The 27,220-nt window shown below is 43.1% G+C and overlaps 1 long non-coding RNA gene across 1 annotated transcript in view; it reads right to left on the bottom strand.

The window, feature by feature from the left end:
- Positions 1-576: 576 nt before the first annotated feature.
- The window catches only part of LOC147193146 (uncharacterized), a 66,767-nt gene continuing 40,123 nt past the window's right edge, over positions 577-27,220 (bottom strand). Inside the window, exon 3 of the long non-coding RNA XR_015103287.1 lies at positions 577-1,220. This is a non-coding gene — a long non-coding RNA (uncharacterized LOC147193146). The remainder of the gene's footprint in view (positions 1,221-27,220) is intronic.

The raw sequence follows: 27,220 nt of genomic DNA, 5'->3' as shown, positions 1-27,220 counted from the left end.
ACATGAAACTGTCCTCTTACACAGTCTTGCAACAGAGAAAGAGAAAAAAAAGCGGACCGGACGTATGTGCGGAGTAGCAGTCTCCCTCGTGGAAGTTCAGCGTAAACGGAGATCATCCTGGGAGATTAATGCATTTCCTTAATTAAAGCGAATGAGAGCACTATGAGCTGCCACTCACAGGTCGTAAAAAGCATTTATCCCTGCACGTGACCAACATCAAGACAGCCGAGCGGAGATATTTACGTGTTCGTCCTCCCTCGGCGGTCGGGGTTTGACTTTCGATTGCCTACAGTCATTAACTCATTCACTCCCAAAGACGTTTTTAAACGTCTTTTCAGACTTGGTCCAGAATTGGCTGGTACTGAAAGAGTTAATAATAAATCGGAAAACCGGACGGAACACTTGCGGCTGTAACGTGCACGTCCAGCTCTACACATTGATTGGCTGCAAATGTGGAAAAAAGGGTGAACAATCAATACCGTTGCAAAAGGCAAAAGATGCTTTCAGGCATGGCTACTGGTTGTTCATTAGCGAAAACATGGAATTTCTTGATTGGGAAGCACAAATGAAATGATCTTCGATTTCGCACTTTATTTGCCTTCATAGAGCCGGCCGTACTGGCACGTACATTGTACACTACATCTGTCCTCTCAACTCTGACCTTGCAGGCTTTGCACATCATTTCTACATTTATATCATTTCTAGTGTTTGGCAAGCGTGCATTGTATTGATCTCAACAACAATCTTGCGGAATATGAATTTGAAAGACTTAAAACCGCTTTCTTTGACTTTTCAACAGGGTCCAACAGCTGAACCGGCATTAAAATTACCCTTGGGCTGGATGTGGAGTATTTTTGACATACTCTTTTCAAGTTAAGTGAATTGAGAAATTTGTCTCTGAATGAATTGTACATGCTTGAATTGTTGAAAGACTGACAATTACACTAGTTGTGAATTGTGGCACTACAGCGTTCTTCCGCCATTTCATTTTTTCATATTTGTTTGAGGCACGGGTAAAACAACGTCCAGTGGTGCACTTGGGGTTCCACAGGAGTCACCCCTGTGACACCAAGAACTTGAGTGCTTTCCTTCATGTCAGCGGCCATCCAGTGCGATTGCATTGCATTCTGAGCTGTCTCTTTATGTCTCCACCTCGAAAATGCATCTTTCCTTTGCATAGTCCGCGGCCATGGCTGCTTTAGAGTGCCTCGTTGTTTGTTCTGAATGTCAAGGAGAGAAAGGCGGAAAAGTGAGAGGGTGGGGGGGTCAAGTCTGTGACATGATAGCTGGCATGTCCATCAATTCTTCACATTCGTGTGGCCACTTTCGAGTTCGTGAGTGTGCATGTCAAGGAGGGCAAGATGGAAGAGTGAGAAGGTGGCTTCATGTAGGCATGGCCACTTGAGAGCACCTCATTGAACGTGAGTGTGTGCACATCAAGAACAGAAAGTGAAAAAAATAATAACAATCTTGGAGAGGGTCTTTTCATCACAGTCCAGGTTCATTATTTGATTGGCGACTTTCCTTTTTCTCGAGTGAAACGCATTATTTTGACTCATGAATAATCAAAAAGGCAATTACCTCTGCATAAAACAACAAATAACAACATAGCTCTAAAAAGCACTTTCACTATTTGTGGCCAGTGAATTCATCGCTATTTTGTTGTCAAAAATGCAGTTCAGCTAGTGATAGTTCGGCCGTTCCGATTAATTTTGTGAAATATTCCATTTCACGCTTTTTGGGGGGTGGAGTGGGTGAGGTTTGCACACTGCCAGAATTCTAAAGTAGTGGTGTGGTTTAAAACGTTTGCAAAAGGTTGCTCTGCTAATAAACTTAAGTCTTCTGGTTTCCTCTTTTAGCACACCGATCAACATCAACCTGCATGTGCGCTCATGTTTTGAGACAAGTTCACTGCAAAGCTTGACGTGAGTCTGCCTTTCTGATTTTTCAATGCCATGTAAAAGCACAAAAGATCGGCCGTAAATGCTGGAATGATTCGCCTTCAAAACAAGCAGACGTATGAAATGCGTAACGTATGCCAGTGGAACTTTTGAATTGCATGTGGGTGTCTTATGCAGTCGAGAATAATAAGACAAACGTATAGGATAGCAGTGACTGGATCAGGGCTAATATGCCTCCTCTGGGGACGAGGCTGCAAACCCTTTGAAAAAATGCATTAAAACCAACCACTTGGAGTGATTTCTTAACGTGATTCAGGGAGGTGTGACATCAATGTTGAAATATTCTTTGATCTTCTGACAAATAAAGTCGCGTGCATCAACAATCAAAGCCCGGTTCAAAGTTTGACAGCATCTTGTGGGAAAATTCGCCTCTGAAGTCGCGGCACGAATCTGAATCGCGGCCTCTGGTGAGCGTCGAAAGGTCATAACAAGTGTTTGATCTAGGAAAGGGTCCAATGAGAATTGATATTTATTAAACAGTCCTCTTCATCATGCTGTTGACATTTTGACGTCCCTGAACAAACAATTGATCGGCAGTGCAAAGCGTCAAACGGGAAGTGGCTACTGATCGTACAGTGTCATGCAGCGTTCGCATCAGGTTGCAACGAGAGACTGGAAGAGTCACAGAAAGGCCCAGGATTAGACATTCTTGGAAGTGGAGAAAAAAAAAAGAAAAGAAAAACTGTTGGCAATTTTACACTGGTGTCTTGACCTGAAAATGGATATTGCGGATAGCTTATCACTATAACATCAATATAAATAGAAGTTTAGACCAATTCACTTGACTTCATTCTCAACAACGTCGCTAAATAAATACAAGAGATGAATGCAAAATAATCTCTGACAAACAACTCCATTGACCGTTATTTTTGTTTTTTTTGCAGTCGAATCATGAGCTATCACCTCAACTTGTTTTGAAGCGCCGTCCTTGTGTGCTCAAGCGCATTGCTGCATGTTTGATGTCCACCGCGTGATTTATGTCTGCATGTTACTTTGAACAACGGACAGCGTATCCCTTATGGGGCAGCACAGGGAGGCAAAGGGAACACCCAGTGACTCCTCATCCCCGCTTGCCGATTCATCAAAGTGCTTCCCTAAACTGCACTTTTAGTGGGACAAGGCTGCATGCGCTGCCGCTCATGTTATTTTGATGAGTCCAACTAGGATACGGCAGCGGCGTCTTGTTTATTTACAGCGCTTGTTTGAAGCCTTTTCACACTTTCATTGGGCCTGATTTACTATAGGCCGCTAATAGCAGTTGATAAATTGCGTCTACCACAAAGTGTGTGTGTGCTATCCAACAAAATTTAAAGTTGAGAGGAGTTTGGTCATAAGTCATACGACATGACTCCTTCTTGTGACTGGCGAAGAAACTAGCAGTTCGTTAAGTGATATTCAAAGGGTGTGCAGGAGCATTGTGTGTAGCAAAACCACAATATATATATATATATATATATATCTTTTTTTTTCATCCATCCATCCATTTACTGATCCGCTTTATCTTTACAAGGGTCACCGGGGGTGCTGGAGCCTATCCCAGCGGTCTTCGGGTAGTAGACAGGGAACACCCTGAACCGGTTGCCAGCCAATCACAGGAAACACAGAGACCAACAACCATTCACCCTCACACACACACCTAGGGACAATTTTAAAGTGTTCAATCAGCCTGCCATGCATGTTTTTGGAATGTGGGAGGAAACCGGAGTACCCGCAGAAAACCCACGCAGGCACGGGGAGAACATGCAAACTCCACACAGGAAGGCCGGAGCAGGATCGAACCCACGGCCTACGCACCGTGAGGTCGACGCGCTAACCACCTACACACGTGTGTGTGTGTGTGTGTGTGAATTATTGCCAAGACAATGTGTCCAATTATTTTTGTTTCTGGCATTTCAAAAATGCCTACACCCCATGTACATGTGGGGTGGTCCTCATGCAAATGAGCATGTCAATGCTCCGCCCCCTCAAAAAAGACCTTGGCTGCAGTGACGCTGGCCGACTTCAATTGAGCGGCGATGATTACGCGCTTGGTAATTTTCACCAGCGTACAGCCGAGCGGATGACGGCCGGCGGCGGACTTCTCCCACGCGCTCTTGCCCTTGCCAACCTCGCACATGCTCGGCTCACAAAGCAAATCTTTGTTTCAAAGTGCAATGAGGTAAAACAACGACAACTTGCCACACACTTCATTTGGTAAACAAAATGGATTCCACAGAGTAATGAATCCTTCTTTAAGGTGAATTCCATCCTTATTCAAAGTTTGTTTTCTTTATCCTATTTTGACTGTTGTATGTTGTCTGTACGTTGCTCAAGCAAACACAAAGAAAAAGAGAAATGCACTTGCCTGCCGTGGAATTATAAAATACCAATGCTTTCGGTGCTCCTTGAGTGCAAATCTCACAAGATTTCTCGGTGGAGGTTCCAGTGAAGGTTTGGAACTGTAATTTCAATTTCACCGTTATGCCTGCATGCAGTCATTACGACCGACGCTTTAGAAGCGGTCACTTATTTTCCACCAATATAGCGCATGATACGCTTTCTCTATGATTTATTCATGTCGAGTTGTCACTACGCTGCCCAAGTAATTCTCACTCGTGCGTGTTCCATTCACAACGGCACATGTATACTGTTGATTATTTATTAATTTGCATTAGGCATACAGTATACCGTACAGTATTTATTTATTCATGTACACTCGCCACATACACTGGTGCGGGTTATTTCAAGTTCATAATAACCAAGCGAGGTGAATTTCCCTGCAAATAAATGAGTGTGCACGGTGGTGCAACTTTGTCCCTTTGAGTTTGTGTACAACCACGTATTTGGAGCATTGCTGTGGTGGTGGATCTAAAATAACCTGAATGGAAATGCTGCAGCTGGAAGATACCAAATGGGGAGGAAAAGCATCGTGGACACGTAATTTGCCCAACACATGACCCCCTCCAATTTATTTGTCATCAGGTGCGGTGTGGACTTGATGAGCTCTTCAGATGAAGAGAAAGAAAATCCACAGGGGCTCCAAATTGAAATGGAATCTCAAGCGTCCAAGCGTGTGAAATGGTGCGCACGGACAAGGTGAAGGCCGCAGGCGATGCGGACGCAGAGCAAAGCTGCGGGGATTCGACTCCTGAATAAAGTGACTTTTCATGCGGCTTCGGGCGGTTTCGGGGCAAACCGTACGTGCTACTTTTCAAGCAGTTTGGGGTGGGCAGACTCCTCTGAAATGCGGCAGAAGCTCTGCTGGATTTGTATCACTCAATTATACAGATTGGGCATTGCTCTCATGCATTTGCTGCAATGTGTTGTACATAATTCCTGCCTGATTTTGCTATCACGGGCCATCGCATTTTCGTTGTCAAACTCAAGGCTTGGGGACACATCGAGCACAAATTTGAGATTTGTAAGGTGGCAGTGAACTCAGCTCAACGAAGGCGACAGGAAGAAGCACTTTGGCAAACTGAACAATTCTTAAAAAAAAACTAGAATTCCCTATGAAGCGTCCCCTATGAAATTAAACTAAAACAAAGACAGTTAACTCATTCACTCCCAAAGACGTTTTTAAACGTCTTTTCAGACTTGGTCCAGAATTGGCTGGTACTGAATGAGTTTAAACGACGCCTATTTGAAACAACTGCCGACTCTGACTCCAAGAACCACAAGCCACGCCCCTCACCCGCCCGACCCCATTGACAAAAATGTACAAGTTACTTGATCCTATATTACACAAATTTGACTTGACTTGAGCCCTGAGTTGAGGTAGCAACGTATTATCTGGATTGGACAAAATAGTGAGACTTTGGGAAAAGAATTTGGTTCCGAAAAAAGGAGGCGTCAGGCTTTGAGGTTTTTTTGTTGTTGTTGTTTTATTTTATATATATTTAAAAAATGAAAAAAAAAAAAACAATGCTCTCCAATGGCCTACCACAATAGCTACACGGTGTTGCTCAATTTAGAGTTTGAAAAGACTCCAGCGTCGGGTATAATGCTCCACTCGCTGTGCGATGCGCAGCCATTAAAGCTCCCCGGTCCATTCAGCTAGCTCAACGCGGAGGAGGCGTTAAGAGCGATTGAGGAAACTTTATTTTTATCATTATTGAAAATGCAACTCGATACTGCCCCTGTGGGAAATAAAGGGGAATGGGCTTTGCGAGATATTGTTTGCGCCCGACGAGGGAGGGGAGCGCGGAGGTGGGGCGCAAAGTGGGTCAGAGAACAAAAGCAGAGGTGTTCACTTGCAAATGTGCCTCGTCCTCTACAGGTCGGATTTGCTCTCTAATCTATTTAGATGATAATCGCACACACGGAGAGAGGAAACTAATAAAGTGGCAAGCTCCTGCGTGTTGGGATTTAGTGGAGAAGATCAACGGAGCTGACGCCGAAGCTCGGGCTGCCTGCGCCCTATTTTGTCAGCCTCGCGTCCTTTCACTTCCCCCTTATCCAGACCGCGGATGGAGACCGGCGTGCTGCGTCTCATCTTTATCTCGAACCAAAGCGTCGCACTCGGACAACTTTTGACACTTTTTACAAGTGAGCCAGCAGAAGAAACAAAACAAAAAAAATTCATAAAACACACACGCGTATAAGAGCAGATGTGAAAAGTTCAGGTAGAATCCGTGCGAGAGTTGGTTGAGCAAAAAGCGCTTGAGGTTGGTGAATAATTTAACGTTGACAGAAATCACTGCTGCGGGGAGCGCAAATGACGGCTCGGTGCCAACAAAATGATTTTCAGTGTCTCTCCCTATTTTTCCCCACTCCCTCTTTGCTTTCATTTACATTTCTTTTGTTTTGTTTTTCATTTTGATTACAGCCCTGTTCCGCTACACTTCTTAATGATGATTCCCTCCTCATACTACGTTCTTTTTTTTCCTCCCAGGCTATTCCTCTTTTTTTAATCTTTCACTTCCAAAGGCTCTGTTCTCAGTTTGACCATCGGTGCCGCAACGAAGCTCCGATGCTATTTGCTGCTCATCTTTAATTGACTTTATCACTATCGGCTATAGTTAGTTGTCACTCGCATGTGCATTTTTAAGTGACAAGAACATCCTCAAGGATTCGAGCTTGAAAAGGCAGGGGACCCACTTATAGAAATTGGTCCACTTCAGAAAAAAATGACTTGAGGCGAGGTCGGGAAAGTTCTGGGCAGAGTTTGGATATTTCCATTTGTCATCAAAATTCATCTGCCATCTGATGGGCTCTATGCCATGTTTGTCCGTGGGTGGTCTCTTCAAATGTTTTGAGGCGCCTGAAAGGAGGGGGATTGATTGGTCATTGCAGACAGAAACATTTCCTTGTCGGGCAGCTGCATTGACCCTGCCGGATTTTGCTGCCCGTCAGACTTTTGGTTGACAGGTGGGGGACGGGGTGATTGGGAGGATACCCGTCAACTGGATGCTGGAGGCTCCGCCTCTTCCCCCTTAACCCCCCTTTACACACCACTGCTCTCGAACAATAAATAATAATGATAATTCTGAAGCATCCCGACTATTTTCATTGTGTGTTTTCACACTGAACTGCCGGGGCTAACAAAACATTTCTTCAATTTAAAAAATGAAAACAAATAAACGGTATGTATATTTTCTGTGAAAAAAAATTGATTTCTTCTTAAAAATGTCAAATTAATTTGAAGTCAATGCACATTTTTGTATAAATATTAACTTTTTTTGTTCTTGTTTGTTTTTGCTGCATTGTTTCAAAGGACGCCGCAAACATGCTTCATTGTCCCTCCTCACCGCTTGCCTTACTCGCAAACACCTACTCACTCCACTCGCAAACATGCTCTGAATAGGGAAACTGGCACCCTAAATTCCCTTCCAAACCTCTGTGAAATTACAACAATTTGTCAAAATATTCTCATTAAACCTCTCCTAAAAGTATGAATGCATTCGGCCGTTCAAAAATACGCCCCAACTTATCTTCGTTAGACAGTCTAACTATTCATGATCTTCCAGTTGTTACTTTTAAAAGTTTTTCAAAGTTGTTAAAGCCCTATTTTTTCTTTTCTGTGTGTTTTTTTTTTTTTTTAACAGCACCTGTTGAATTGTGTATCGGTGCACACGAGTGGGAGGAATACATTTCATTAACTTGTGTGGGCCGCTTCTCCTCTCTTTCCTCATTCCTTCATTCCGCATGCAGGGATCAGGTACTGTTGTCTCCGCTATCTAATTATTACCCAGATTGTTCTTAGAGGACTGCCATGCACGCGCCAAGTTTGTTATGCGGTTTTGCGGCGCTTCGAGACGTCAACCTACGCGCAGTGTTCTCGCCAGGGATTTGCGGGCCCGCCACCCCAATGCGGCAAATAGAAAATCATATTTGTGTTCAGATACCCCGCAACGGGGTTCAGGTTAATCCTTAAAGTAAATTTCTATAGAGAATCGTTGAAAACTGAAGAGTTCCTTCACAAATACAGAAGATAAATTCACAGTTCGTACCATTTTGGCATCACTGTTTCCTAAGGCGAAATTTAATTGAAGCTCCGCAGCAATAACTTCTTAGATGTTTGAGGACTACTTCCATATTTCCTTCATCATCATCATCATCATTAGTTTATTTGTCACTGAAACAGCCAAGTGGGTTTATGCCGTTTTTTTAGTTGGTCCACAGGGCCGTTATTATCAAGCCTTATTAAAATTCGACTGACAAAAAGTGGCCGTTTTTTTGTGGGGCGGTCATGCCCAAGGCTGATTAATTTCTGCCTGGCAAAAGATGGCAGATGATTTTCATTTGGTTCATGGGGCAGTTCTGATTCTAATCACTGCCAAGTGACAAAATAAACAATTCTATCATTGGCTAATGCGACAGTTAGAGTATAATTGAGGCTTATGAAATCTACCTGGCAACAATTGGTGATGCTTTTCATGCACCTCTGCCTGGAAACAAGCAGCCAATTTGTTTCATTTGCCCATGATTGAGCCCTCTAATGTCTACGTAGCATTGCAACACGCAGTCAAAGGTTTATATCTATTTACGAAAAATTATGTCTCATTGTTATCTATGTGACTAACGTATAGTGACAGGCAGAACAGTTAAAAGCTCTTCCACTAGATGGCAGTGGATACAATTAACCGGTGTATTGAGAGACTAGATCATGATTATTTCAATATCCATCCAGCCCATCCATTTTCAGATCCGCTTTATCCTCACAAAGGTTGTGGGGTGGGGGGGGGGGGGGGTTGCTGGAGGCTGTCACAGCCGTCTTTTGGGAGTGTATACCGTATTTTCACGACTATAAGGCGCCATTAAAAGTCTAAAATTTTCTCCAAAATGGACAGGACGCCTTATGATGCGGAGCGTCTTGTCTATGCGCTGAGTTCCAAAACCTGACTGACAGCCGACACGCTGTTTATATAGAGAAAAGGCCTAAGTGACTGTGGACAGGCATGCGGCAAAGAAGTCGGCCAATCAGTGAAGGGTGGGCGTGTATATATATACACATATGGAGAGCGAGAGAGAGAAAAGGCAGATGTGAGTGAGGACAGGCATGCGGGGAAGAAGTCCGCCAATGAGTGAAGGGTGGGCGTGTAAGTGGACGCTAAAGGTACGCCCCAAGCAGGTACCAACACCTGTATAGAGTGTGGCTATGTGCATTGTTGCAAAACAACTTCGGTTTTGGTTTCTAAGAACCCCCGAAAATAAATTCTACAAAGAGACACGCCTACGAAGCTCAGTTCAAACTTCAAGCCATCGGTTATGCTTTTGGCATGCGTGCCCATCTCACGGCAGCGGTGAAAAACCAAGTCAAGCAAATGAACTCTGAGCTTGCCGTTATTCCCGGAGGCTTGACTAAAGAACTCCAACCGCTGGACATCGGCATCAACCGGGCGTTCAAAGTAAAGTTGCGACCGGCATGGGAACAATGAATGATCGATGGCAAACACGACTTTACAAAGAGTGAGAGGCAGCGCCGGGCGAGTTACGCCACAATTTGCGAATGGGTTGTGGCTGCTTGGACGAACGTGTCTGCTTGCACTGTTGTTCGAGTTTTTGGCAAAGCCGGCATCATTTCTGTGGAGCCACATGGCAATGAGAGTGACTGACAACGAGAGGGAACACGGCGTTTTTGATGGATTACCGGTACTTGCACAATTGTTCAATTCTGATACATAGGATGAGGACTTTGATGGATTTCTGGGTGATGATTGATCGAAAAACGTGAGTACATTGTACGATGGCTAAATAAAATACAACGGAACTCCGTTTTGCTTCGTTGCCTTTTTAAAAACGTGTTTTTAGCTTGTATCTGTATGTCTTGGCATGCTACCGTATGCTACAAGCTAACGTGTTTTTAGCGTGCGCGCATCCATGCCGTATGTTTAAGCTGGCGTATGTTTTACCACTTTAAAATTGCGCCCAATAATACAGTGCGTTTTGTCTATGTGTAAAATACAGAAATAGCACCCATTAATGAGACTGCGCCCAACCATACGGTTCGTCGAATGATCGTGAAAATATGGTAATTTTTTTCTGGTTATATATATTTTTTAGATTTTTAAAATGTAAAATATGTGCCTCAGCTCAATAAAACTTGGGGGGGTGGGGGGGAGATGTGCGTTCGTTCAAATGCTGCAAACGTTTTATAATTAGTCATGATTTTGTACCAGTGAGATTTATAAGACTCCTTTCGGATAAGAAATTAGTATTGTAAAAACGTACAGTCCGCATGAGGAAGTACAGTTGTTATCCTGGAAGGTCGTCTACCATTTTTCCAGTCATACAAAAATGCCATCAAGTGTGACATCAACACTTTTTTTTCTAGTCCCGAAAAATATATATTTCATTCTTGAAACTGCAATCACTACATACGAGTGCTTGATAAATATTCAATCAATGTCATGCGTTTTAATTGCCCGCATGCAACTTTAATATTTGCAATTTCATGTATAATTTGACTGCGGATCCATTTTGAAGAATCGCTTTGATCTGCTGCTTCCACCCCTCCTCCTTGCCGGGGAAGAAACCACAGAGTGTCTTCTAAACGCACCCCCAACATCAATGGCTTGTCAGAACACAGTACAAGGCTCACAACGCGCGCGCACGCACACACACACACACACCACTGAGTAGTTCCAAAAGAACTCTTCAACAATGACACCCAGCCGTCCTCACGCTGAGCCTGAACATCAATCACGCGTGTAACCACGGACACCTACGTAACCCGCACAAAATAGGGGTTCTCTATGGTGAGTCATGGATTCGACTTGATTTCACTTATACAGTACGAGACACATCCATGCAGAAACACACACAAGGGTCTTGTGTGAGATTGAGGGCTCAAAAAGGAAAACAAGCGACAATGACAGTGATGGCTCGTCTCTCAACGTTTTTTTAATGAACATTGCTTTCTTTCTTTTTAATTAATGTGACTTACAGGAGAGGTAGATTGTCAATCTTTCCAAGGTCTGATTTCTTCCCACAAAAGAATGAGTGGTATGAAAGTGATACATGAGATGAATCGAAGAGTGTTTCCATTGACAGGAAAGGCATAATCTGTTCCGGGTGAGTCATTCTTACGAGCGCTGAGCAACGACATTCAGCGAGCAACATTTTTATTTTATTTTTATAATCCTCCAAATATGGGTACTTTCAGTGTAGTATAAAAATGCAGTTTACATGTTTTTTTTCCACTGGTTGCACTGGTGTGAGGAGATGAAAATTGCAGCTGATGGGTGACGGCTTTATACTGACAACTAATGCACGGGGGTGTATTTTTCTTTTTCTTAACGCTATTCAGTGTTTCATTTATGAAATATGGCACCAGGCAATATGATGACACATCCATATAAAGGGAATGGAGGCTACGTTGTGCACGCGCCACCTGAGGCCCACTCAGGTTGGATCAAATGCAGAAGCATCACTTTGATCAATGACAATGAGGAATTTATTTTTATTGCTCTATCGCAGCGATGCCCAATCTATGGCCCGGAAAAAAAACCTCCCACTGCTTTTAAAATTAATTTTTTTGCATCTAAAATGTAATTTTGATATGATGAAACTTTAAAGCTGCTTTAAGATGTAAGCGATTTTTTCAGCGCTAGCAACGTAAAGGAACATAATTGATCCGATTCTTTTTTTTCCTGGTCATGTCCGATATTTGCTCAGCCAATTGAGGTCCTGGGGCTCAATCTGGAGTGCTGGGACAGTAACATCATTGTGGAAAATGCATTTTTTCCCCTCAAGACTTGAGCAATATGACAAACGGGCATTGATAATCTTGAGTAAACAGCAGAGGATTGAAAAAAAAAGGAACGTTTCCCAGAAGCAACACAAACAGGAGCATGAATATCGTCGTTTTCCAATGTTGTGTCATGTTTTCAATGGGAAGTCAAATCACAAATGTTCTTTGCGTCTGTGAAAAATAACAAAAGTAGCAAAATCCGCCAGTTTTTATCCATCTCAGGAGGCGGCCATTTTGCCTCGTACTGCCAATTGCTGTTGACTGAAAATGACATAAGAGTGCCTAAGGATTGCTCAAAGTTTATTATATATATATATATATATATTAGAGCTGTCAAACGATTAAAATATTTAATCTAATTAAAAATGCAACTGTCATAATTAACTCAAATTCACTAAAAATTAATCGTGATAACTCACGCATTTTTTATCGTTTCTGAATTTCCTTTTATATTTTTTTGTCCTATTTTTCCCCATTTTAATGCTCTCATCAACATGGAATCATGAAACAGTTTTCTATGTGCAAAATGCAAATATGTACTGAAATAACAATTTCGATTTTCAATTTTTCACACATAATCTCTCACACAATATTACTGCACATCAACAACAGTGAAAAAAATATTTTGTCACACAACAGCTGCTTTAACAGCTCTTTTTATGGAATCAAAACAGAGCAATATAACATTATAAAGTGCACATCTAAGGTAAATTAGTACTAAACCTGTAGTGGATTTAAGCCATGGTTGCATACTTCGTTTTTCTCAAGTTTGCTTTGAAGAAGGCTATGTTGATTCTGTTGGTCCTTCTTGCGCTGAAGTCTCTCTACGGTTTTGTGTAGACATCATTTCGGATGACTGCACTTGGTTCGATGACAACACTGGAGACGTTTTATTTTCACTAGGTCGCTACCACTGTACCGCTGAACTTTCGTTGTCATGTCACCTCCTCAGCGCACTGTCACTGTCAGACGAACACAGAGAAGCTCCACCCGCTCTATTTATATGGACACGGAACACTGTAAACTTCCACACAAAATAGTTCCATACAAGTAACAATCGCGTCAGTGGCATACATCGTATACCTGTATGATACAGGTAACTTTGGTCTTGTCAGTGGAACAATCTGGCAACTTTTTAAAAGTAAACTTTCCATTCATAAACTCTTTAAGTATCCGTTTTCGGTGTCGCGCGCTGCCGTGGCTGGCAAAACAAACGTGCATGGACCTATGCAGCGCGCTTGTTGTTTTGTTTCTGGTTTATTTATAGAGCAACGTAACATCCGCTGTGACGTGTGCTGCGTTAATCTCGCGAGAAAAAAATTTAACCCCGTTAAAATTTATTTAAATTAATGCCAATAATATATATATATATATATATATATATACAGTATATATATATATATATATCCCTGTATTATTATTTTTTTCTTTTTTTGGACAACCTTATGGCAATTTCTTGGAGGCAAGTAGCGATCCAGTCAAGCATGACTAACAACTGGCAAGAACGAAAGTCAAAGAGAGCAGGGGGAAAAATAAATAAATAAAAATGTTATTTGAAATATCTTCATCGGGAAGCGTGGCTAGAATCGTAAAGCACTCCAGCACGAGTGAGTATGTTTCATTTATAGATGCTAATACAACAAGCAGTCAAGGACGGAGCTACAGTGAGAACGAAACATGAAAACGTCGGATCGAGTTCCAAAAGGCGATCATACGAAGAAGCAGCGACGACGTTGCGCGCCTGCGCCAACAAAAAATAAAGCACAGGCTCGATTGGCTTGAACAGAGCGAGCAACTCGTGGATAAAATTAGGAATTAGAACAAGCCCGAGAGGAAAGCGAGTGCGGCGGGTCAGTGTTCAGTTTGCAGCTCCCCCAGTCCTTGTTTCTCTTGCTCCCGCATTCCCTCAGGGGGTGGGGAAGCAGTAATAAAGAATATGTGATGAGGATGTGTGAGGCTGAGAGGACAAAAAGAATGCGATATCAGTGCCCTGTTCACAGCTGGTGGGAGCAACGAATACCACAGATTCCTTTTTGAAACACAAACATTTAACGTGCACATTTACAGCACGGGGAGCGCTCGTTTGGAGCGGATTTGCTTCAAGTCACGTAATGGGGAGTTGTGTTTGAATCATGTTTTTTTTGTGTGTGTGTGTGTGTGACTACAATCGTCACATATTGACGACTGAGCAAACGAAATTTCCCGCAGCGCTGATTGGACAAGTGATGTACTGTGATCATCTGCAGCGGGCGTGTTACAACTACTGTATTGGCCCGAATATAAGACGGTCTTCTTTGCATTGAAATAAGACTGAAAAAGGGGGTCGTCTTATATTCGGGGTCTAGCCATTATACCCATTCACGACGCTAGATGGCCCCAGATATCATTGTAGCGAATGCTGAACTTGACTCCCCAGGCCAAAGTGAACCCCTGCCACAAAGAATAAAAATAAAAATAGTGGTAGCATGAAGAAGAAAAATAAAAAAGAGCGGTAAGAAAGAAAAGAGAAGAAAATAATAGAAGAGATAACAGAAAATGGAGAAACGTAGCGACAATCTGTAGAAAAGTGGGTTGAAGATCGGCCAGGTTAACCGGCAGCTGAGGAGAAGTTATGGTGTAACCTTCAAGATGCTTTTTCTCTCAAATATATTGTTATAATCATTTGTTTCAGATGTACTGTAATTATTTTCTGTATAAAAATTAATTTGGTGTTCAAAAAGCTGTATTTTTCAAACTTAAGTCTTGAAAAAGAGGGGGTCGTCTTGTAATCAGGGTCGTCTTATATTCGGGCCAATACGGTAATTGACTTGTTGAGTCGGGTGTGTCTTAACCTCCATGGCAGAGGCTCTGTCGAACACCTGGGACCGATTCACTGAAACCCCTGGGGTTCGTTCGAACCCAGGTTAAGAACCACTGCGCTAGAGGCTTTGTGCTGCACCCTTTCGAGTCATTGGTATTCTCTGAATTTGTTCCTGAACGTGGCGTTTTGAATGCAGCGACGCTCCGAATCTTGCACAAAGACTTCCCCTTCAACGTTTCATTCCCCTTTTTGCAAAAGAAATGATGGCGATGCATTTGAATACATTTCAACTAAATCACCTACAGACAAAAGTCCTGATACTTATGCCGTTATGATCATCAAAAAGGAGGCTGTCATTGGTTAACAGCCACCGGCGAACATCCTGTTGGATTTCCCAAGCGGCGGGAGGGTTATTTTGTCTTGTCGTGAGAAGTCAAACTGATGGGCAATAGCCGAGATGCAGGATGGACGTGGAGAGAGCAGCCGGGAATGACGCAAACGCCAGGTGAACTCACGTTTCTCAGCGGGTACTGTTGCCTTGATTTGCTCTACCTTCCGTGACTTTGGTCAAGGAATAAAGACACGTACCGTTCCCTAAAACGTTAGGAGACCAGAAAAATGATTTGCTGTCATCATTCGAACCTATTTCATCGAGACCGCTTGCTTGCTTGCTTTTGTCACTCTTAAGAGGTAGAAGACAATGAGTGAGACAGCTTGACAGGGAATCAAGCGGATGAGACTTAAATGAGGACTCGAGGAGCCAAAAAAACCCCGTCGGTGACATCAACAAGAACTCCGGGTGCCATTCATTATTTGTTACTGCCCTCATGGGACCAGTTAGAACTTGCGAAGCCCTTTTAAAGTAGAAACTCATCTCCTCACCTTATCATAGACCTAGATATTGGTCATTATATGATGGCCCCTGTATTCAATTATTATCAAGGGTGTTCACACGGCACACATTTGCATCGGTGCTGCACCGATGTATTTTGTTGCGATATATCTTACACCAGTGTAAATTTTGTGGAACGTTCACACGTATAAAGCTGCTTACTAAAGAGAAGCGTGTTAACCCCGGTGCAGCGCCACTTGCGTTCACACGGCGGTTTCTGGGCTGTGCAAAACGATAGAAAATACGGAAATAAAACATGCGTATGCGTAAAGTGTACCGTATTTTCCGGACTATAAGACCGCCACCAACTGGTATTAACCTTCCGCTGCAAGGCAAAAAACCCCAAAAAACTAAAACAAAGCAAAATCCCAAATAATTTCTCCAAAGCGACCGCTCGTATCACTGGAAATGCTTATTTCAAGGCACTCCGATCACAAAGGCACCACGGTGGTTTGAAATAGAAATGCTCCAGTACATCAAAAATTTGGATAACAATTAAAATGTTGGTGAACAATATGCTCTTAAATTAAGGTTTGGTATGACAGTTTGTTGAAAAATGAGATGTGCAAGCGGCATCAATGGCTACATCATGGAACTCTGTATCTGTCGGAATATTAAAAAAATAAATAAAATCCACTTCACCAGTCCGAAGAAGCAGCATGCAGTTCTGAGCTCCACTACTCAAACATCTGCAGCCAAAAGACAGTCTCCACCAAAGGTATCAAAGTCGAGGCCCGGGGGCCAGATCCGGGCCGCCACATCATTTTGTGTGGCCAGCGAAAGCAAATCATCTGTGTCAACTTCCATGATCCTTGCTGAAATATGTACCGAAATCTCAAATTGCCATACGTAATAAATCACGGTGACAATTTTGCAATAATTCACTCACTCACTCACTTGAGCACTTGTACAAATACTTGACTGATTTCAAAACTAGTGAGCCATCTTTTTTTTTGTGTACAAGTAATAATCCGATGTGATGATTAAACATTTATCCGGTTTCACTGTCTTAACGGCGCTCCGAGGGAAGACGTAACTCTAAAGTGGCCTGCAACAAAAATGAGTTTGACACCCCTGGTCTACGCTTTTGGCTTTTATTGGAAGACAACCATCGTTGAGCTCTGGCGTGCCACGTAAAAATGAGGCGGCAGCCTTGAGCGTGACGTGAATTCTCGAGGGACAATACGTTGACGATATCCATTTGAGACGCTGCAACGACCACCAGGGCTTGATCTTTTAAAGTACCGTATTTTCACGACTATAAGGCGCCATTAAAAGTCAAAAATTTTCTCCAAAATGGACAGGACGCCTTATGAGGCGGAGCGTCTTGTCTATGCGCTGAGTTCCAAAACCTGACTGAAAGCCGACACGCTGTTTATATAGAGAAAAGGCGGAAGTGACTGTGGACAGGCATGCGGCAAAGAAGTCGGCCAATCAGTGAAGGGTGGGCGTGTATATATACATATATGGAGAGAAAGAGAGAGAAAAGGCAGACGTGAGTGACAGGCATGCGGGGAAGCAGGCCGCCAATGAGTGAAGGGTGGGCGTGTAAGTGGACGCTAAAGCGACGCTACAAGCAGGTACCAACACCTGTATAGAGTGTGGCTATGTGCATTGTTGCAAAACAACTTCGGTTTTGGTTTCTAAGAACCCCCGAAAATAAATTCTACAAAGAGACACGCCTACGAAGCTCAGTTCAAACTTCAAGCCATCGGTTATGCTTTTGGCATGCGTGCCCATCTCACAGCAGCGGTGAAAAACCAAGTCAAGCAAATGAACTCTGAGCTTGCCGTTATTACCGGAGGCTTGACTAAAGAACTCCAACCGCTGGACATCGGCATCAACCGGGCGTTCAAAGTAAAGTTGCGAGCGGCATGGGAACAATGAATGATCGATGGCAAACACAACTTTACAAAGAGTGAGAGGCAGCGCCGGGCGAGTTACGCCACAATTTGCGAATGGATTGTGGCTGCTTGGACGAACGTGTCTGCTTGCACTGTTGTTCGAGTTTTTGGCAAAGCCGGCATCATTTCTGTGGAGCCACATGGCAATGAGAATGACTGACAACGAAAGGGAACACGGCGTTTTTGATGGATTACCGGTACTTGCACAATTGTTCAATTCTGATGCAGAGGATGAGGAGTTTGATGGATTTCTGGGTGATGATTGATCGAAAAACGTGAGTACATTGTACGATGGCTAAATAAAATACAACGGAACTCCGTTTTGCTTCGTTGCCTTTTTAAAAACGTGTTTTTAGCTTGTATCTGTATGTCTTGGCATGCTACCGTATGCTACAAGCTAACGTGTTTTTAGCGTGCGCGCATGCATGCCGTATGTTTAAACTGGCGTATGTTTTACCACTTTAAAATCGCGCCCAATAATACAGTGCGTTTTGTCTATGTGTAAAATACAGAAATAGCACCCATTAATGAGACTGCGCCCAACCATACGGTGCGTCGAATGGTCGTGAAAATACGGTAAACGATAATTAGCAGTTAAGCAGCGGTGAGTGACAGTCTCTCCTCGTACATCTCCCCGCACGCTTGGCCTGCTTCCTTCCTTACTGTATTATTGGCAGCTCTTGCACCTGCCTGAAGCGCTCGTCTAATGACACCCCTTGCTCCACTTTCTCGGCTACCTGCTTCTGCCGCCCAGCATATCGGACATGAAGATTGGCCTCAGCACAATGCGTGTGGAAGAAGACATTTGCAGCTTGTCCACTCGCCTGTTTTTGTGTCCGGTTAGCCCGTTACATTCATTCTCCGATCTGCTTTATCCTCACAAGGGTCGCGGGGGCGCTGGATCCTGCCCCAGCCGTCTTCGGGCAGTAGGCAGGGGACACCCTGAACCGGTTGCCAGCCAATTGCATGGCACACACACAGATGAACAACCACCCACGCTCACATGTAGGGACAATTTCGAGTGTTCAATCAGCCTGCCATGCATGTTTTTGGAATGTGGGAGGAAACCGGAGTACCCGCAGAAAACCCACACAAGCCCGGGGAGAACAAACTCCACGCTGGAATGGAACCTGGTACCTCTACACTGTGAGGTCGACGCGCTAACCACTAGGACCACCAGGCCACCTACCCCTTACAGTTAATGGGAAATTTGACTTGATTTGGTAATTTTGGTCTATTAACACCTTTGCTGCAGAGTGAAAATGACATCACGTGACCAAATCCGTGCATACAAGATTTGCCAACTTTAATTTGGAGTTCTGAGTCCAGAACGAATGATGTTGCCCTCCAGTGATGATTCTTGTTATTTTTGCTCTCAAAGCACTCCACAATGTTCTGACTAGAGATTTTCAACTGAAATATTTCATTCATTGAGCTCACGGGTAACAAGTGTTTATTTATTTTGGAGGGGGCAGTGAATGGACAGTATATGGTACTTAACTGGAACTGACTGTCTGCAAACAAAGAAATCACCACACTTTTCTGTTCAGGAGATAATTCCCACCCATGTGGTCCATTGTCCCTTGCACTCCATCAGTCTGTCGCCAGGACTTCTTCTCGCATCAAGGTGTTGCTCAAACAGTCAACCGCTGGCTCCCAGATTGACAAAAAGGGAAAAAGGTACAAGAATCAAGAAGTATCTGTCATGAACGTGAGCGACGGAGGAGCCAAAAAGCAGGCGGGAGGGAGGAGCAGCAAAATGTATTTCTCAACACAGAGAAAACAAAATCCAAAGCAAAGTCCTGAAAACAACAAGAACCAAAAAGCGCATGACAAGAAACACAAAGTATGGCCGGGAAAGGAGTCCATGAAACAGAAAAACCTAATGGCATGATGACCAACAGGTGTGCTAGCTGTAGGAGGGGCCCTACAGTGCCACCTGTTGGTCACAAACAGATCCACTGTGACAGTAACTGCAATAAAGACGTCACATTAAGACTTTACTTTTGGTCATTATACCTTTTTTTTTCTTTTTTGCTAATATAATCTAATCTCATATAATCTAATCTAATCTAATATAATATAATGTTATAAAAAAAAATCCTTGTCTCACCCCCCCTCGGGTGGTGTCCGTCCCTCATTCAGCTCGGGTCCTCTACCAGAGGCCAGGAAGCTTGAGGGTTCTGCGCAGTATCCTTGCTGTTCCCAGCACTGCACATTTCTGGACTGAGATGTCCGATGTTGTTCCCGGGATCTGTTGCAGCCACTCATCTAGTTTGGGGGTCACTGCCCCAAGTGCTCCGACCACCACAGGCACGACTGTCACCTTTACCTTCCAGGCTCTCTCCAGCTCCTCTCTGAGCCCTTGGTACTTCTCGAGTTTCTCATGTTCCTTCTTTCTGATGTTTCCATCACTTGGGACCGCTACATCCACTACAACGGCTTTCCTCTGCCCTTTATCTATGATCATCGGGAAGCGTGGCTAGAATCGTAAAATCGTATATATAATATATATATATATATATATATATATATATATATTTACAATGGAAGTCTTCATCAAAACAGGAAGTGACAAAAATGGGTGTCAATAAAATCATTCCCGGGAGGATTCAACAGAATGTTGCAAACGTCATTATTATGCTCAACTCCTGGATGGTTGGTTTTTTGTTGTCGGCAAGTGCCTCATACTTTTCAACCTTCTGTGTAAAGCGTATTTTGTGTGAACTCTGAATACAGTGGGGACATGCCCACAGCACTCGCATCCTGACGCAAGTGTATTCCTATTTTATTTTTTTTTGTTTGACACAAGCTGTGCGAGGCTGCTGATGCCAAAACATGATGCGCTTACTGCGTGTAAAGTTTTGCCCATCTGCCTGAATGCCATTAATAATAAAATCCCTTGCAGGTGTTTTTTGCATTCATCTGACAAACTCCCTCCCGCGGCCACGCTAAACCCGGGGGCGGCCATGTCAACCGTATGTGCCGAGGACACTTCGGAGACGCGCTTGAGCTGACATGGATATGCATAAGCAGGTCCGGCAAAATGTGGCATGTTTTCGACCGGAGTTCCGTCGATTCCAGTCACAGTTGGTTTTCCCCGCTCATCCGTTTAGAGCGTCGGCAGCCTGGCTGCTGCGTGAGGAGAAAACGAATGCGCAATGTACTCCAGTGAATAAGTCTTGTTCTCACCGGGCTACGTTACTCGCAGATGAAACCGATCCTGGCTGGAGTTCAGCTCTTGCTTTTCTTCCGAGAATCAATCCGTAACATCATGCTGGCAATTGCTTTCGGAGGGTGCAAATTATTACACACGGGCCGTGTCGCAACACAACACTACTTTATGTAACATGAAAGGGTTCTATGCTAAAAAACAAAAACAAAAAAACAATCACATTACTTGCCTTCATCCTAGTTTTGAGCATAAAAACCTGAAGTGATAATAAAAATGGTCTTCAATATCACTGACTGAACAAACTGGCGATTTGCGGTCCGGTTCGGTTTCTATCTGCCACAAATAATGGGTGTCCATTTTTTTTCAAAACCAAATAAATCCATTTTGAGCATTCTGAAAAAAATATGTTTGATGCCAACTCCGGCCTCCCTGTGTGGAGTTTGCATGTTCTCCCCATGCCTGTGTGGGTTTTCTCCGGGTACTGCGGTTTCCTCCCACATTCCAAAGACATGCATGGCAGATTGATGGAACTCTCTAAATCAGGGGTGGCCAACCAGTCAGAGAGCCATTATTTTTACTGTGTTGCTGCAAAGAGCCACATACACATGGGCATCCCATACTCGCACGCACATGCGCACGCGCGCACACACACACACTTTTTTGTCCAAAGATCGACTTTTGAAGCACCCAACCTGCCACAATCCCATCGCGCACATGCAAGCACACACACACACACACACACGCACGCGGTTGCCCAACCATGCACTCGCGCACATATGCACACCCTGACGAGCAAGCGCCGGAGCGGCCCGACACAAACACACAAATCTTTTTTTTCCACCCCATTTCCTCCTCCCACCCTTTGCGGTCGACTTGGAACCAGTCGGCTGGCTCCCGGTCGATTGCGATCAACGTATTGGGCACCCCTGCCTTAAAAACAGAGGTAATTCGCTGACTGTCTTAGCGCTTAGTGCTGTTATTTGCGCATGAGCGGTGATGCAGTCATCTGATTGGTTGCCCTCTATGTCAATCAAGTAACGGGATTGATGATAGGCTGACGTAGTACGTTCTGTGTACTTAGCGCCGTTGTTTGAATGACATTGCCACCGCCGAGGCGTTTTCGACGCTTGTCGTGTGAAAGCCCGGGAGCCGCGTTGAACCAGCCAAAGAGCCGCATGCAGCTCGCGAGCCGCGGGTTGGCCACCAATGCTCTAAATATTCTCTAGGCGTGATTGTGAGCGCAAATGGTTGTCTATGTGTGCTCTGCGATTGGCTTACAAACAATTCAGGGTGTACCCCGAAGACCGCTGTGATAGGCTCCAGCACACCTGCGACCCTCGTGAGGGTAAGAACATCAGTAAATGTTTGGATGCATGGATGAAAACAATATATATATATATATATATATATATATATATATATATATATATATATATATATATACACATCCATTTACCCGAACCTGAAAAGTTTTCAAACATCAATTCTATCCTGTTAAAAACAATTTGTTGGCTCAGTTTGAACATATCCAACCCGAGTTCATAAGAATCTGAACGTAATGAATCGTACGGCAACAATATATATATATATATATATATATATATATATATACACATCCATTTACCCGAACCTGAAAAGTTTTCAAACATCAATTCTATCCTGTTAAAAACAATTTGTTGGCTCAGTTTGAACATATCCAACCCGAGTTCATAAGAATCTGAACGTAATGAATCGTACGGCAATCAGTCATTACTTAAGTTGGCTTTTATCTCATTTTGGGAAATCCGCACCTTATAAAAAGTATAAAGCCAGCAATGACCGCCTGCATTAAAAAAAAAAAAAAAAAAAAAAAAAAGTCTTGGAAAAAAAGAAAATCTGTTGCCCCATCCTTGGCTCTCAATCAGGCGGCTTTGCAACCGGTCCAGATGACATTTGGCAACTTTGCACATGCACTGGGCTGCGTCTCAAATCTGCAAGGTGAGGATGCTGCCAAGGGAGTAGCCCCACCCCCTTGCCATCCCCGGGCCAACCAGCGCCTAGTGCAGCTGTCCTATTTTTAATCAAAAACTGTCCTTTTCAGGTCCCGTTGAGTTGAAATGCAAGTGTTCGCTGACTTTTTGTGTGGTTTCAGCATTGGCTAACAAATGACATATCCCCTCAGACTTGAGAAACGCTGACACTGCATTTCATTTGAAACGCATTTCTCAGCATTCACACAAAGGAATTGCATTTCTACCTGAATTGATGTTCTTTTCAAAAACAACAATTTGTTTCCTTCACAACAAAAGCACAAACGTCCATAATGAAAACGGTGCAAACATCAACAGTGATTCACTCGCGTGGCCGAAGTGCCGGACGGCGCAAGTGGGCGGCGTCTCTGTGGCAGCATGCAAATTACATAATGTCAACCACTGAGCAACCCCGTTTGTTGCCCGTTTCAAATGAGTCATGAGGAGTGCTTCGGCAGCCCGTCCAATGAGAATTTTGACCTGCGTGCTCTGACATGGTCGCAAATGGTTGCCGACAAAAACCAAGTTTGGTTTTATGAGGCGGCCAGTAAATTTCGTCCCTGGATCTTCAGTGGGGACTTTGGAAAAGCGGACTAGAACAGCTGAAATTTCTCTGATGGCAGGCGTATGTCAACAACAACAACAAAAAACTTTCCATGTGCTTCAAATCTGTGACTCTGAAAGCCCCCAACTTGATTAGATTGACATGGCAACATAAAGAAGCTAAAATGTGATTGGACAAAACAACCTGACGACCTCAAAGCTGCCATGGAAGCAGTGCAGCCAAAAGAAACATGACGAAAAGGAAGAGAATGGGACCGTTTGGAAGGAATTCATACAATTTCATGCAACCAATATTAGAATAGACTGTAGGTTGTAAATGTAGGTTAGTGTTGACGCATCCTCGGTCCCTTTTCATTTGAAGGATTGACGCAGTTCAGTACTCAGTCACATTCAGACGTGACCTTGAAATAGAATTGGTTCCACCTTCACTGTTGAACGATTTCATAACCCGCTGGCCACTTCATTCGGAACACCTTGGCAAAATATCTTTATGTATAAAAAACTGTCACCAAAAAAAAGGCCCTTTACAATGATGAATCAAATTATGGATTTTTAAAATGTCAATTAGTTGTGGCACACTCACAGTAATCATTCATTCACATCAGTAATTGTTTTTTTTTGTTGTTGTAGAAATTGTAAACTCCCTCTTTAATACATCTGGGCGGACAAATGAATAAAAGATGATCCCATAACTAGTAGTCTTGTTGTAACTGAAGTGCATGTGTTTTAAAAAGGCAAGATACAAATGCAAATGCGGCGGCAAAAATTGAGCAAGATTTATTAATAACTGAATGAGGAGCGGCGTGCAGAGCACTCAAGATGGGCAAGCTGGGACGACAATGCAAGTGAGCTAATGACTTGTGCGTTCACGTAGAATGGATGCTGATTCACACGTGGAAATGTGTGAGAGGCACATGTTCGGGCAAGCAGGAGAACATAAATTAAGATGCCGCGTAGAGTGTCGCTCATTTTGATTATGGGATTTGTTTTTCTAACTACATTTAGACTAGCAAGGACTGTAGCCTAAGGGCGGGGGAGGGGGGGGCAATGGTTGGCTGGGTCATTCTTTTGTTACGATGATTATTAATTTTGTGTTCTAAAACTAAAGAGTGACTGTTTAGTGAAGACAAAGATGAAATGAAATTGTTGCACCCACGAACCAGGAAGTAGCCAGCTTGCTAACAGATGGACAAACAAAAAACGTTTTCACTTTTGTTAGCGTGGTTAGAAATGTTCTTTTTTTTTTTCTTTTTGCCCTTAAACTAAATTTTGAACTGAATTTCACAATATGATATGTTCAAGCTGCTCTATATTTTGTTTTCTACTTCTTCCTTTCATAACTTTGCTGCTGTGAATTGGGAATTTCTCCATTGCGAGACTAATAAAGGTTTTCTTATCTTATCTTTATGTCACTCTACGTGACCCAGAAAGTAGCCTCTTATCTGACAAACTGACAAGACAGCAAATGCAAATGCAACGTTAAACAAAACAGAGTTAAAAATAAAAAAGATGGTTGGCTGGGTCATTCTTTTGTTACGAGGATTATTAATTTTGTGTTCTAAAACTAAAGAGTGACTGTTTAGTGAAGACAAAGATGAAATGAAATTGTTGCGCCCACGAACCAGGAAGTAGCCAGCTTGCTAACAGATGGACAAACAAAAAACGTTTTCACATTTGTTAGCGTGATTAGAAATGTTCTTTTTTTTTCTTTTTGCCCTTGAACTCAAGTTCAAAATATGATACTTTCAAGCTGCTTTATGTCACTCTATGCGAACCAGAAAGTAGCCTCTTATCTAACAAACTGACAGACAGCAAACGCAAATGCAACATTTAACAGAACAGAGTTTTTAAAAAAAAAAGACTTGACTTGAGTCATTCGACCTGAAACAGCCTGCCAGCATTCAGATGTGTGTGAGTTAATCAGCTTTTGGCAAGATATTTATTAAATGTATTGATATGTTAGCAAAGCAACTGGCAGGATTTCAGACCCATCCTCGGGGAAGAAACAGCATCTGGTGCACAATGAGTCATTAGTTTACATTAAATAGCCATACATGGCTGATGAAAGCAAAAGTAGCCAGGATCAGCAAGGCATCGCCTCCAAGAATGTGACAGCAGGTATCTCCAACACGATTAATTGTCAACAAAAAGGTCCTGATGCAATGTTGGCAGTGAAGCCTTGATATGAGACGTCATACCCGTTAAAGCAGATCAATGGCGGAACAACAGAGCAGGGAAAAGAGTCCGAAATCGATTGATTTTGAATGTTAATTTTACTCCGCTGCCCGGAGGTAGCCAAAGTCAGTGTTCAAGTTGTTCCAGTCAATGTTTTCAGCTGTCTTCAATTTTTCTTTAAGGATTTTTCTCATTCCACCAGAACTACAAATGGTGATCACATCGTTAGGTTTGAAGACGGGGTCTCATCAGATGATGTTTTAGTCGCGTCTTTATATCGCACTTTCAGACATAGCAGCAAAGTACATCCTAATTTAAAAAACATTAAATGAACAAAAAACAAGGACTACCTAAAAGTTTCATACACAAGATGGAAAATATCTTTAAAGACTGGCATGGTGTTAAGTGAACTAAAACAAGACTCTTTTTTTCTAAATAAATACTTATGTTAAGTCAATAAAGCTGGCCTTTATTTCTACAATTTAGCAAAAAGAAACTTTATTCTTACGTGTCATGATACCTGATGGTAGTGGAACCAAAAAGCAGGGAGGCAGGAGAAGCAGTGTGTACTGAACAAAATGTATGAAGAAAAAACAAAACAAAACACTTGTACGTGCACGCTGGGAAAATTAAATAACGCAAAGTCCTGAAAAGATTCAAAATAACAAACATAACCCATGACAGTAACACCAACAATCCGACCCCGAGTGTTTGGCGTGGCAAGAAAAGAGCTGGTGACATGATGACCAACAGGTTCGACACTGGAGGAGAAGCCCTCCAATGCCACCTGTTGGTCAAAAACGGAACAGAACTGTAACATTAAGCGTCACTATTTAAAAATGTTACTTTTTGATCGTGCAATCCCTTGAGAGCTGGATGAGTGAAAATCGGGCATTTGATGTTCTGTTCCACCTTGGCAGCCACCAGCTATCGCTGTACTCTTCAGTACTTCTACTTTTTCCTTTTTTGAACACAACTATCTGTACTGTGCGCAAGATACATAGCGCGAGTACTTTTGCCACCTGCGCTTGAAGCCATTTCCCGTTTCGTCAAGCGCACGCGTCTCTCTGCAGCTCATGATACAACTGGACTCTGAGTCAGCAGGGGATTACACACTCCAGTCACGTTTTGTGGACGACGTGTATTCATGCACACACACTTACACACACACACAATCCTCCAAATGCCCCCTGACACGCACAGACTGAGCGGAATGAATCTAATACGCATCTTCATAACAGCCTGAAATGATCTTGTTGACGAAATCAGTTCTGCCCATCTGCACTAAATAAGAATATTAACAGCGGATGGATTTTGAACATCCATTTAGGTCTTCCAAAGGAGTATCATGAGCAATTTAAAAGACGGATTTTCTGACAATGCACAAAACAGGAAGTCTTTGCCTTGAGAAGACACTTGATTTGGGACACCTGCACAATCTAATGAGATACGATTCTGCCAGGCATTGTGGGGATTGATTGAAAATTGAGGACAGCAGAAAAAGAAAAAAACCTGGAGGCAGATACAATTCAAATTCAATCGGCGCCTTGCTTCATTACAAATATT

The sequence above is a fragment of the Hippocampus guttulatus genome, chromosome 16 (assembly GCF_054856545.1).
Source record: "Hippocampus guttulatus isolate MCC_2025c chromosome 16, RoL_Hgut_1.0, whole genome shotgun sequence".
NCBI classification, from domain to species: Eukaryota; Metazoa; Chordata; class Actinopteri; order Syngnathiformes; family Syngnathidae; genus Hippocampus; species Hippocampus guttulatus.
Note: the sequence above shows the minus strand (reverse complement) of the source record. Positions and strands in the feature narration are given on the sequence as shown.